Genomic DNA, 11,100 nt, shown 5'->3' with positions numbered 1-11,100 from the left:
TGGACAACATGGTGAAACCCCGTCTCTACAAAAAATACAATAATTGGCCGTGTGTGGTGGCATGTGCCTGTAGTCCCAGTTACTTGGGAGGATAAGGCAGGAGAATGGCTTGAACCCAGGAGGTAGAGGTTGCAGTGAGCCAAGATTGTGCCACTGCAATTCAGCCTGGTGACAGAGTGAGACTACATCTCAAAAAAAAAAAAAAAGAGAGAGAGAAATGTGAGGACTGGAGATCTGGGAGGATCCAGGGGCAGAATTATATGGTTTGGCCGTGTCCCCACCCAAATCTCATCTTGAATTTTAATTCCCATAGTCTCCACATGTTGTGTAAGGGACCCGGTGGGATATAATTGAATCATGGTGGCAGTTTCCCCCATGCTATTGTTGTGATAGTAAGTTCTCATGAGATCTGATAGTTTTATAAGGAGATTGCCGCTTACGCTTGACTCTCATTCTTCTTCCTGTCGCCCTGTGAAGAAGAACGTGTTTGGTTCCCTTTCCACCATGATCATCAGTTTCCTAAGGCCCCCTCAGCCATGCTAAACTGTGAGTCGATTAAACTTCTTCCCTTTATAAATTACCCAGTCTTGCCGTGTGCGGTGGCTCACGCCTGTAATCCCATCACTTTGGGAGACCAAGGCGGGCGGATCACGAGGTCAGGAGATCGATACCATCCTGGCTAACATGGTGAAACCCCATCTCTACTAAAAAAAAATACAAAAATTAGCCGGGCGTGGTGGCGGGCGCCTCTAGTCCCAGCTACTCAGGAGACTGAGGCAGGAGAATGGCGTGAACCCAGGAGGCAAAACTTGCAGTGAACAGAGACTGTGCGCCACCGCACTCCAGCCTGGGTGACAGAGCAAGACTCCGTCTCAAAAAATAGTAATAATAAATAATAAATAAATAAATAAATAAATAAATAAATTACCCAGTCTTGGATGTGTTCTTAAAGTAGTATGAGAAATGACTAATACAAGCTCCTATTTCAATAAGTCATAAAAAGCAGTAAAAGGGCCAGAGTCAAGCATGGTGGCTCATGCCTGTAATCCCAGCACTTTGGGAGGCTGAGGTAGGCAGATCACCTGAGGTCAGGAGTTCAAGACCAGCCTGGGCAACATGGCGAAATACCATCTCTACTGAAAATACAAAAAATTAACCAAGTGTGGTGGCAGGCATCTGTAGTCCCAGCTACCTGGGAGGCTGAGGCAGGAGAATTGCTTGAACCCAGGAGGCAGAGGTTGCAGTGAGCTGAGATCATGCCACTGAACTCCAGCCTGGGTGACAGAGCAAGATTCTGTCTCAAAACAAAACAAAAAATGGGTCAGGCACAATGGCTCACGCCAGTAATCTCGACACTTCGTGAGGCTGAGGTGGGAGACTCACTTGAGCCCCAGAATTTGAGACCAGCCTGGGCAACATAGTGAGACCCCATCTCTATTTATATAATCAAAGAAGAAAAAGAAAAAAAGGCAATATTCCTTTAATAGTGTGAGTGTCTCAATGACAAGAAATCAGGTATTTCTATTCCCCTAGAGTTGTTTCTTTTCTTTTTCTTTTTTCCTCTCCCTCTGTTGCCCAGGCTGGAGTGCAGTGGCTCGATCTCTGCTCACTGCAACCTCTGCCTCCTGGGTTCAAGCGATTCTCCTGTCTCAGCCTCCTGAGTAGCTGGGATTACAAGTGTGCGCCACCATGCCTGGCTAATTTTTTTTGTATTTTTAGTAGAGACAGGGTTTCTCCATGTTGGTCTCGAACTCCTGACCTTGTGATCTGCCCACCTCGGCCTTCCAAAGTGCTGGGATTATAGGCGTGAGCCACTGCGCCTGGCCTACAGTTGTTTCTTACTCATCTGAAGAAGGCACTTGACATGTCCTGAAGTGGACAGTTAATTTAGATATTCCGCTGGGCAACTGTTACCTTCCTAAAATCAGATGAAGTGGTGATTAAGTTCAAATTTGTTTTCCCAAATAAGCCCAAAACACACTGAATATAAGTTCTCCATTTTTGCCAGATAATATAACCAAAGAAGGAAAGATAATGTTGGTGTCCATGCTGAATTGGTTGATTTATTCTTTACTAACTATGGAATGAGTATATAATTATAGGTAAATTTACCTTTCATATAGCTTCGGGTATTAATACTCACTCTTCTTGTTTCTTACGTTTTTGTTTTTTCCTAAAATCTTAGATGATTCCTCAGGTGAATTTGTGTAGTTCTCCTCCACTAGTATGTTTCTGGCACAGTTGTTGATATGTTGAAAGGGATCTGGTCCTAACAAAATCTCTTTGTACTAGCCCGACATGATTACCATGACATTCCTCACATTTCAGATCTCCATCAGATGATGATATCTACCAGATGCTGTCTCCCCATTATCACAGCCCTGCAAGAAGGTCTGTTTATCTTTGCAATATATCTGTAGGCATAGGTGTTGGGGATGACATGAGCTATTTTCTTGTCTCATGGTTATTTGGCAAGAACTATTCTCACCTGTTTCGGACAAACTACAGGAGCCAAGTGTATCTGAAAAGTACTTATTTGGCCTGTAATAGGAATGTCATCTTAAATAAGTTCCTAGCCCAATAAGCCATACAAAGCAATCGGAGGCAGGCCGGGTGCGGTGGCTCACGCCTGTAATCCCAGCCCTTTGAGAGGCCAAAGTGAGTGGATTGCCTGAGGTCAGGAGTTCGAGACCAGCCTGACCGACATGGTGAACCTTCGTCTCTACTAAAAATACAAAAATTAGCCGGGTGTGGTGGCAGGCGCCTGTAATTCCAGCTACTTGGGAGGCTGAGGTAGGAGAATTGGTTGAACCCAGAAGGCAGAGGTTGCAGTGAGCCGAGACAGGGTCTTGGCACTCCATCCAGCCTGGACGACAAGAGCGAAATAACATCTCAAAAAAAAAAAAAAAAGAAAAGAAAAGCGATTGGAGGTAATTCTTTTATTTCTCTTCAACTTTCACTGATATCAAAATCCAATACTTTAACCAGATTTTCTGGCTGACAGGCTAAATGAGATCATCTTCACATTCAACATCTTTCTCTTCAGTTTCCTTCTTTTTTTAAAAAAAAAAAGTGTTTTTTTGTAGGTTGTGGGGAGGGGTGTTTGGCTATGTTGCCCAGGCTGGTCTTGAATTCCAGCCTCAAGTGATCCTCTTGCCTTGGCCTCCCAAAGTGCTAGGATTACAGGAGTGAACCACTGCCTGGCCCAGTTTTCTTCTTTACATCTGGTCTTGGTTCTGTCATTTAAGATTTTCAAATTAGAGCATCTCTTCTTTTTTTTTTTGAGATGGAGTCTTGCTCCATCACCCAGGCTGGAGTGCAGTGGTGCGATCTCGGCTCACTGCAACCTCTGCCTCCCAGGTTCAAGCAATTCTCCTGACTCAGCCTCCCGAGTAGCTGGGACCACAGGCGCCCACCACCACGCCCTTCTAATTTTTTGTATTTTTAGTAGAGATTGGGTTTCACTGTGTTATCCAGGATGGTCTAGATCTCCTGACCTTGTGATCCGCCCGCCTTGGCCTCCCAAAGTGCTGGGATTACAGGCATGAGCCACTGTGCCCAGTCAAACATCTCTTATGTTCTCCACCCACAGGTAAAGAATATTTCCACCAATATTCCTAATTGTGTTTTCTCAAGGCAATTTGATAAATCTGCACATTCTTGTCCTTTAAGCCAAGGGGCTTACCTATTAATAAGTAGGTGGAGCTGTACCTGGATATTAATTCAGTAGCATCACCTACGAGCAAAGTGTCCATTTGGGGTGATCAATATCATCGCTAATTCTAATACAAAATGTTTTGGCATAGTCATCAATGACATGTAATTCCTCAGAATAAGTGGCTGTCATTGCTTCAGTCTCTTCATTCTGCCTCTGGTAGCTCCCTGTGCTCCCTTCAGCCATGTGGCCCCTAGAGCAGCCCTGCGGCTGGTGCTGACGTCCAGAAGCTCTGGGTGGAATTTTTATTTTCCAAATATTTTTTATCTGTGGTTGGTTGAATCCCCAGATTCAGTGTGTGTGTGTGTGTGTGTGTGTGTGTGTGTGTGTGTGTGTGTGTACATGTTGAATGTTGGTGTTAGTTTATACTTTATGTTCATTTTTGAAAACTATCTTTTTTTAAGACAGGACCTTGCGGTGTTGCCCGGGTTGGAGTGCAGTGGTACTGATTGAGATACTCACTGCAATCTCAAATTCACGGGCTCAAGTGCTCCTCCTGCCTGCCTCAACCTCCCAAGTAGCTGAGAATACAAGTGCCTGCCACCACACGCAGCTAACTTTAAAATTTTTTGTAGCAGTTGGGTCTCACTATATTGCCCAGGCTGGTCTTGAACTCCTGGCCTCAAGTGATCCTCCCACCTCAGGCTCCCAAAGTGCTGAGATTGCAAGCATGAGCCACCACATCCAGTCTGAAATTTGGTATTTTCATTGTATTAGTCCATTCTTGCACTGTTTTAAAGAAATACCTGAAACTGGGTAATTTTTTTTTTTTTTTTTTTTGAGACAGAGTTTTGCTCTCATTGACCAGGCTGGAGTGCAATGGCATGATCTTGGCTCACTGCAGTCTCTGCCTCTAGGGTTCAAACAATTCTCCCACCTTAGCATCCCAAGTAGCTGGGGTTACAGGCATGTGCCAGTATGCCCAGTTAATTTTGTATTTTTAGTAGAGACAGGGTTTTTCCATGTTGGTCAGGCTGGCCTCGAACTCCTGACCTCAGGTGATGCACCCACCTCAGCCTCCCAAAGTTCTGGAATTACAGGTGTGCACCACTGGAAACTGGGTAATTTATAAATAAAAGAGTAATTGGCTCACGTTTCCACAGGCTGTACAGGAAGCATGCTGGGGAGGCCTCAGGAAACTTTCAATCATAGTGAAAGGCAAAAGAGAAGCAGGCACGTCTTACAGGGCCGGAGCACGAGGAATAGAGAGAGCAGAGAGGTGCTACATACTTTTAAACGACCAGATCTCCTGATAATTCACTCACTATCATGAGAACAGCACCAAAGGGGAAATCTGCACCCAGGATCCAATCATTTCCCACCAGACCCTGCCTCCAACATTGGGGATTACAATTTGTCATGAGATTTAGGTAGGGACACAGACCCAACCATATCATTCATTATGACTCAATTTAAGTATTTCTTAAAATTAAAAAACATTTTTTTTTGTCTTGCAGTGGCAAATATTTCTTAATTTTTCTCATGACATCTGCTTGGTCCCAGGAGTTACTTAATGGTGCACTTTTAAGTTTCCAAGTAAATTTTAAGTAATCTTTTTTTTTTTTTGAGACAGAGCTTTGCTCTTGTTGCCCAGGCTGGAGTGCAGTGGCGTGATCTTCCCTCACTGCAACCTCCACCTTCTGATTTCAAGAGATTCTCCTGCCTCAGCCTCCCGAGTAGCTGGGATTACAGATGCCTACCACCACGCTTGGCTAATTTTTGTATTTTTAGTAGAGACAGGGTTTTACCATGTTGGCCAGGCTGGTCTCATACTCCTGACCTTGTGATCCACCCGCCTCAGCCTCCCAAAGTGCTGGGATTACAGGCACGAGTCACCACGCCCAGCCAATTTTAAGTAATCTTTAACTTTAAAATTTTAATTGCCAGAAGGTCACAGAGACTGTGGCCAATAGAATATTCTGATTAGTAGATATTTTTTCCCTCCATTCTAACTCTAATGCCCTTTCCTCGAGCTAAAGCTTTTCTTCTTAACTCTGTCTTCCTCTAGAGTAAGGAAGACATTTTTGGGAGGTTATTTTCCTCTGACCCCTGGCCACTAGTCCAACTAGTGCAACACATACCTGAATCTTAGAGTAAGTGGAGCATAGGATTAAACTGCAACTCATGCCACACATGTCATTTTTAGCCCTCTCCATGGTGCATTGCACGTAGGACTAGTAGATAGCATTTCTTGAAGGCTCACCATGTGCTGGACATTGTACTAAAAATATTGTATACAGTATCTCATTTAATCATCACAACACCTTTGTTTTCTTCCATTTGTGCATGAGGAAATGGAGGGAATGAGAAACTGAGTAACTTTCCCCAAGCTTAAGGTGATAATACCAAGAGAAGTGCCCAGTGTTTGTCTGACCACAGAGCCCACGCTATCTGAGCACTCACAGGAGATGTGCTGAAAAAAATCTTATTTTGTCATTTGCTGAAATAAGATTTGTTCAGCAAATGAACACATTCAGGGAATCTGTTCAGTAGTTCACGGCCAAAATGGAATTTGTTGCCACTGGGTTATGCATCCACATAATCCTCTGTTATCATTTTATATACTACACTTAACACTTGCTGAAAATCCTCAGGAATTTGGAATTGTCTTCCTTTCAGACTATTTTCAAGCTGTCTCTGAAACAAGAATGTGAAGAAATGCAAGGCTGGTAAATTATTAAAGTTGCTACCTATCTCTTAATGTCAGTGGTTTTCGTGTTCCATGTCTTTCTGAGAAACCAATAGACATACCTAACCACATCCTTGTTCTTAAGGCTTCCTGTTAATGCTGTTAAAGCTCAGGAAATGTTGATCTTTCTAAATTACTTAAGATAATTTGCAATCTTCCTCAAAAATCACTTTTGTTGCTTCATCTTGTTGCATAACTCTGCTTTATCCTCATGATAGATCCCATTTTCCACAGTTAATTACATATATATTTTAAATTTGTATTGTATATTTATGTTCATACAAAAATGAAATAAATTGAATACATATGGAGTACACTTTATTTATTTATTTATTTATTTATTTATTCATTATTTATTTATTGTGAGAGGGAGTCTTGCTCTGTCACCCAGGCTGGAGTTCAGTGTCACAATCTCGGCTCACTGTAACCTCCGCCTCCTGGATTCAAGCGATTTTCCCACTTCGGCCTCCTAAGCAGATGGGATTACAGGTGCACACCACCACGCCTGGCTAATTTTTGTATTTTTAGTAGAGACAGGTTTTCGCCATGTTGGCCAGGCTGGTCTTGAACTCCTGACCTCAGGTGATCCACCTGCCTCAGCCTCCCAAAGTGCTAGGATTACAGGCGTGAGCCATTGCACCCGGACTTATTCAAGTTTTGTGTGGTTTCTCTTTTTTGGAGTTTTCTTCTTGAATTCAATGACAAAAAGGAATGTTTGAAATTATCTTTTGATTTTAAATATCTACTGCTTCTACTTTAAAATGAAAGAAACACAATATGTACAAGTTAAAACAATAGAGCTGTTGATAATCATTTACTTTTTTATTGTGACAAAATATATATTACATAAAATATATCATTTTAACCTTTTTTTTTTTTTTGAGACAGAGTCTTGCTCTGTCGCCCACACTGGAGTGCAGTGGTGTGATCTTAGCTCATTGCAAGCTCTGCTTCCCGGGTTTACACCATTCTTCTGCCTCAGCCTCCCAAATAGCTGGGACTATAGGTGCCTGCCACCGCACCTGGCTACTTTTTTTGTATTTTTAATAGAGACGGGGTTTCACCGTGTTATCCAGGATGGTTTCAATCTCCTGACCCCATGATCCACCCGCCTTGGCCTCCCAAAGTGCTGGGATTACAGGTGTGAGCCACCGCGCCCGGCCTTTTTTAACCATTTTTAAGTGTAACATTCAGTCGCATTACGTACACTCACTGTTGCACAACCGTCACCACTGAACTCCCCCCAGATTGCAGAATTACTTTGGGAACACTATTTCGGTGATCTGAGGATTTTCAGAGGCTTTCAGTTGAATGTTCTTAATATAATAGCCCTCCCTCACTCCATCAATCAAAGAACAGTTGCTAAATATACCTTTTCCCACCGTTCATTCTGAGACTAGAGTAATAACCACTGAATGGCTCCATCATGCCATTGGACACACTGGGAAACTGACTCTGGTCAAGGTTCCATCTATCACCTGGGTTCTGTAAACTTCTACTCTGCGTGGTGGACTATCCTGGATTTGTTTTTGTTGTTATTGTTGTGTTTGTTTCATTTAATCTTACTTTATTTTCTCCTTACTTTATTTTCTCATCTTACTTTATGTCTCCATGGATTAGCATCAGTTCAGAGCCAAAATCAATTAACCTCCCCCCAAAATACTTACCTTTCTCCAGTTTATAGTCACACTGGGAAATGGCCCTGCTTGTCTGTGGGGAATGTTTTACTGAAGATCCGCAAAACACACCTGTGGTCACTTTGCAGTGTCCTTTGGGGTTCCAAGTCTGTGAACTAGCTTAGTTCAAGAACCTGGCGAAGAGTGTGTGAATTCCCACTACAGTGACTTAAACTAGGTTTCTCCCCACTAGACCTAGAATCATTGCTTCGATATGTTAAGAAGTACTTTGGGCTGCCCTTGTATTTAATTCCTACAGTCATGACTGATTACACGATGTTACATATCCCGAGAGGTCATACCCTCTGAGCATACACACTTCATCCCTGTGGGTTACTCTGATAATTGTACTCACCTTGTGTTATGCAATTTGTGTTCCCTCAAAATCTGTAAGTTGAAACCCTAACCCCCAATGGATGGTATTAGGAAGTGGGGCCTTTGGGAAATAATTGGGTATAGATGAGCTCATGAGGGTGGAGCTCCTGCTATAGGATTTGTGTCCTTAGAGAAGAGAAAGAGAGAAGATCTCACTCTCTTTGCCATGTGAAGAGATAGCCATCTGTGAATCAGGAGGCAAGCCTTTACCACAAACCAGCCATGCTGGCACCCTAATATTAGGACTTCCAGTCTCCAGAACTTGAGCAATAAATGTTCATTGTTTAAGTACCCATCTATGGTATTCTGACTGACTAAACCCAAACTGACTAAGACACCTTGTCACTGCAAGCTAAAGATTGCCACTGGCCTCTACCACTCCTGGATCCTTTACGCCAGTTGAGATCAGGAAATTCAATTCCATGGCAACATCTTTTGCCACCATCTCCTACTGGCAAAGAACAGCTGCAACAGAGTTTTATAAGAATGCTCAAGTTTCCTTACTATTGCATCCATAATGCCTGGGTATAGGGGACGTCCTCCAGGCTCTTCCAGGGATGAGTGTGTTTCAGAGTGACAGGGCAGACTATTCATAACAGATTCATGCATCATTCTTGTTTCCCTGGGCCTTTAGACTCCTTCCTCTACTTGCATACAATGTTCATAACAGCATTTTTCATAATAGTCAAAAAGTGGAAACAACCCAACCTGTGTTCACTGGCACCATCCTGAGGCTTAGTGTTCATCTGCCCTTTATTTCAGATGAAGAGGTTTTCCTTGCACATCCATTTATTCACCCTGTTACCGAAATGCCAGGGGTTCTGTCTAGGTCCTGCTGCTTGATCACTGAGACAATGGGTATTGGCAGGGAAGAAGGCTTTAGTTGGGTGCTGCAGCTGAGGAGATGGGAGATCAGTTCTAGATCAGTCCCAAATCCATCTCCCTGACTGATTAGGGTTTGTATAACAGAAAAGAAATATAACCATTTTTGGGAAAACAAGAATTAGGGAGGGGTAAAGGGGAGGAGTTGGTCAACAAGAAGCAGGTAGTTGCTTAGGCAATCATGATGGGTGAGAGGTCTGGCTCCTCATTGTCCAGATGCAGTGATCTGGTAAGTTTCAGTTCCTTGATAATATCTGGGAGGCCTGATGATTGGCTTCATGAGGAAGGAACTCAGAGTAAGACAAATGTAACTTTCTCAAGTTTTAAGACTGGGAGGGTCAGTTTTCTTTCAGTTTCTTTCTTTTATTCAAAAGAAACCACAAGTATCAGTTCTATCAGACGACTGGGCCACTTTTAACCCAAGGCATCTGAGTTCCTCCTCATCAAGGTAAGGTGACTTTAAATGTCTACAAAGGTGATATGTGGATTGTCCTCGGATTATGTGTTTGTTTACAGGGTGTGTGAAAAATTTCCCCTATCATTCCATCTTCATGATGGAAGATCTTTTTCTCCTTTCTTCTTCCTTCAAGTCTCTGTTTCCTTTCACTTTCCCCTGCAATCAAGCTGCCTGTTCTTCTGTCTTCTCCCTATTCGCAGCTGTAATTATATCTAGTCTATGTGAATTAAGGAACTGGTTTAAGAAACTGGTTTGTAAGCATGCATTTTAATCCTTTCAAGTCATAGTTAAGTTAGCAATTCTTGAACTTTTTTTCTGCAACATTGTGACCTAAGGAAAGCGGGGAAAGGAGCTTTTGGGGGATTATGAAGAGAATACAGCACAAAGGTATACATCAAATATAAGCAAATGTATACTTCAAGACCTAACCATGCCACGTCATAACAGAAACACTTTTTTCCAGGACTCTTGTTGGCATCACCCCTTAGGATCCAGATATGTTGGAGAAGATACAAATCATTCTGACTTAAAGAATCTTCAAATCAGTAAATATTTTTTGAGGATCATTGCTGTATCACGTACCATGCAAAATGCCAGGAATACAACAGTTAAACACAAAACACACATGGCTCCTGCATTTGTGGACCATGTTTTTATGAACCTCATAGTATCAGCTAGAATTGTGAAATCACTGTAGACACCATCTCTACTCTACTGCAGAGAAGAAAACTTTTGCATATATTGGAGAACTGAGCCTCTAGTCATATTTCAGTATTGTCTCCAACTCCCTTTTAACTCAAGGCCTTCTTCATTACAATTCACATCCTAGAATAAAAACTTAGACTAGTTGATAGCCTACAAGAGTTGACAAGGCAGAGATACGCAGAGAAAAGAAGGCTTGTCAGAGTTTCCAAGTTCACTACATTGTATATCTCAGATGAGAGAAAAAGCGTTTCTCTCGTGAATTAAGAAATTGCTTTGGAGATTAATGAGGACAGAATGCAGGATGTATAAGAGTGTATTCTCAAACCAAACAGCTTTTAACCTGGGAGAATAAAGAGACCCAAAGTGCTAGTCATCATAATAGTCCTTGTCTAGAGCAGAGAAAACACAGAAGAAGAAAATTTAAAAATATTCTCCCATTCCAATATTTGTATAATCTTGAGGAAAAGGTCTTTTTAAGCAAAAGACAAAATCTTTTATCCAGAGGATATAGAAGAAGAAAAGATTTATATTTGGCTACATAAAATTAAAACAGCACAGTACAACGTGCAACTAAAATGTTAAAAAGCAGAGTATTCTGGGG

General features: G+C 42.2%; 1 pseudogene; it reads right to left on the bottom strand.

Annotated features, from left to right (window-relative positions):
- Positions 1 to 2,132: 2,132 nt before the first annotated feature.
- Positions 2,133 to 3,901, bottom strand: LOC108523964 (protein IMPACT-like; annotated as a pseudogene).
- Between the last annotated feature and the right edge of the window lie 7,199 nt (positions 3,902 to 11,100).

The sequence above is a fragment of the Rhinopithecus bieti genome, unplaced genomic scaffold, assembly GCF_001698545.2.
Source record: "Rhinopithecus bieti isolate Rb0 unplaced genomic scaffold, ASM169854v2 scaffold_80452, whole genome shotgun sequence".
Lineage (NCBI taxonomy): Eukaryota > Metazoa > Chordata > Mammalia > Primates > Cercopithecidae > Rhinopithecus > Rhinopithecus bieti.
Note: the sequence above shows the minus strand (reverse complement) of the source record. Positions and strands in the feature narration are given on the sequence as shown.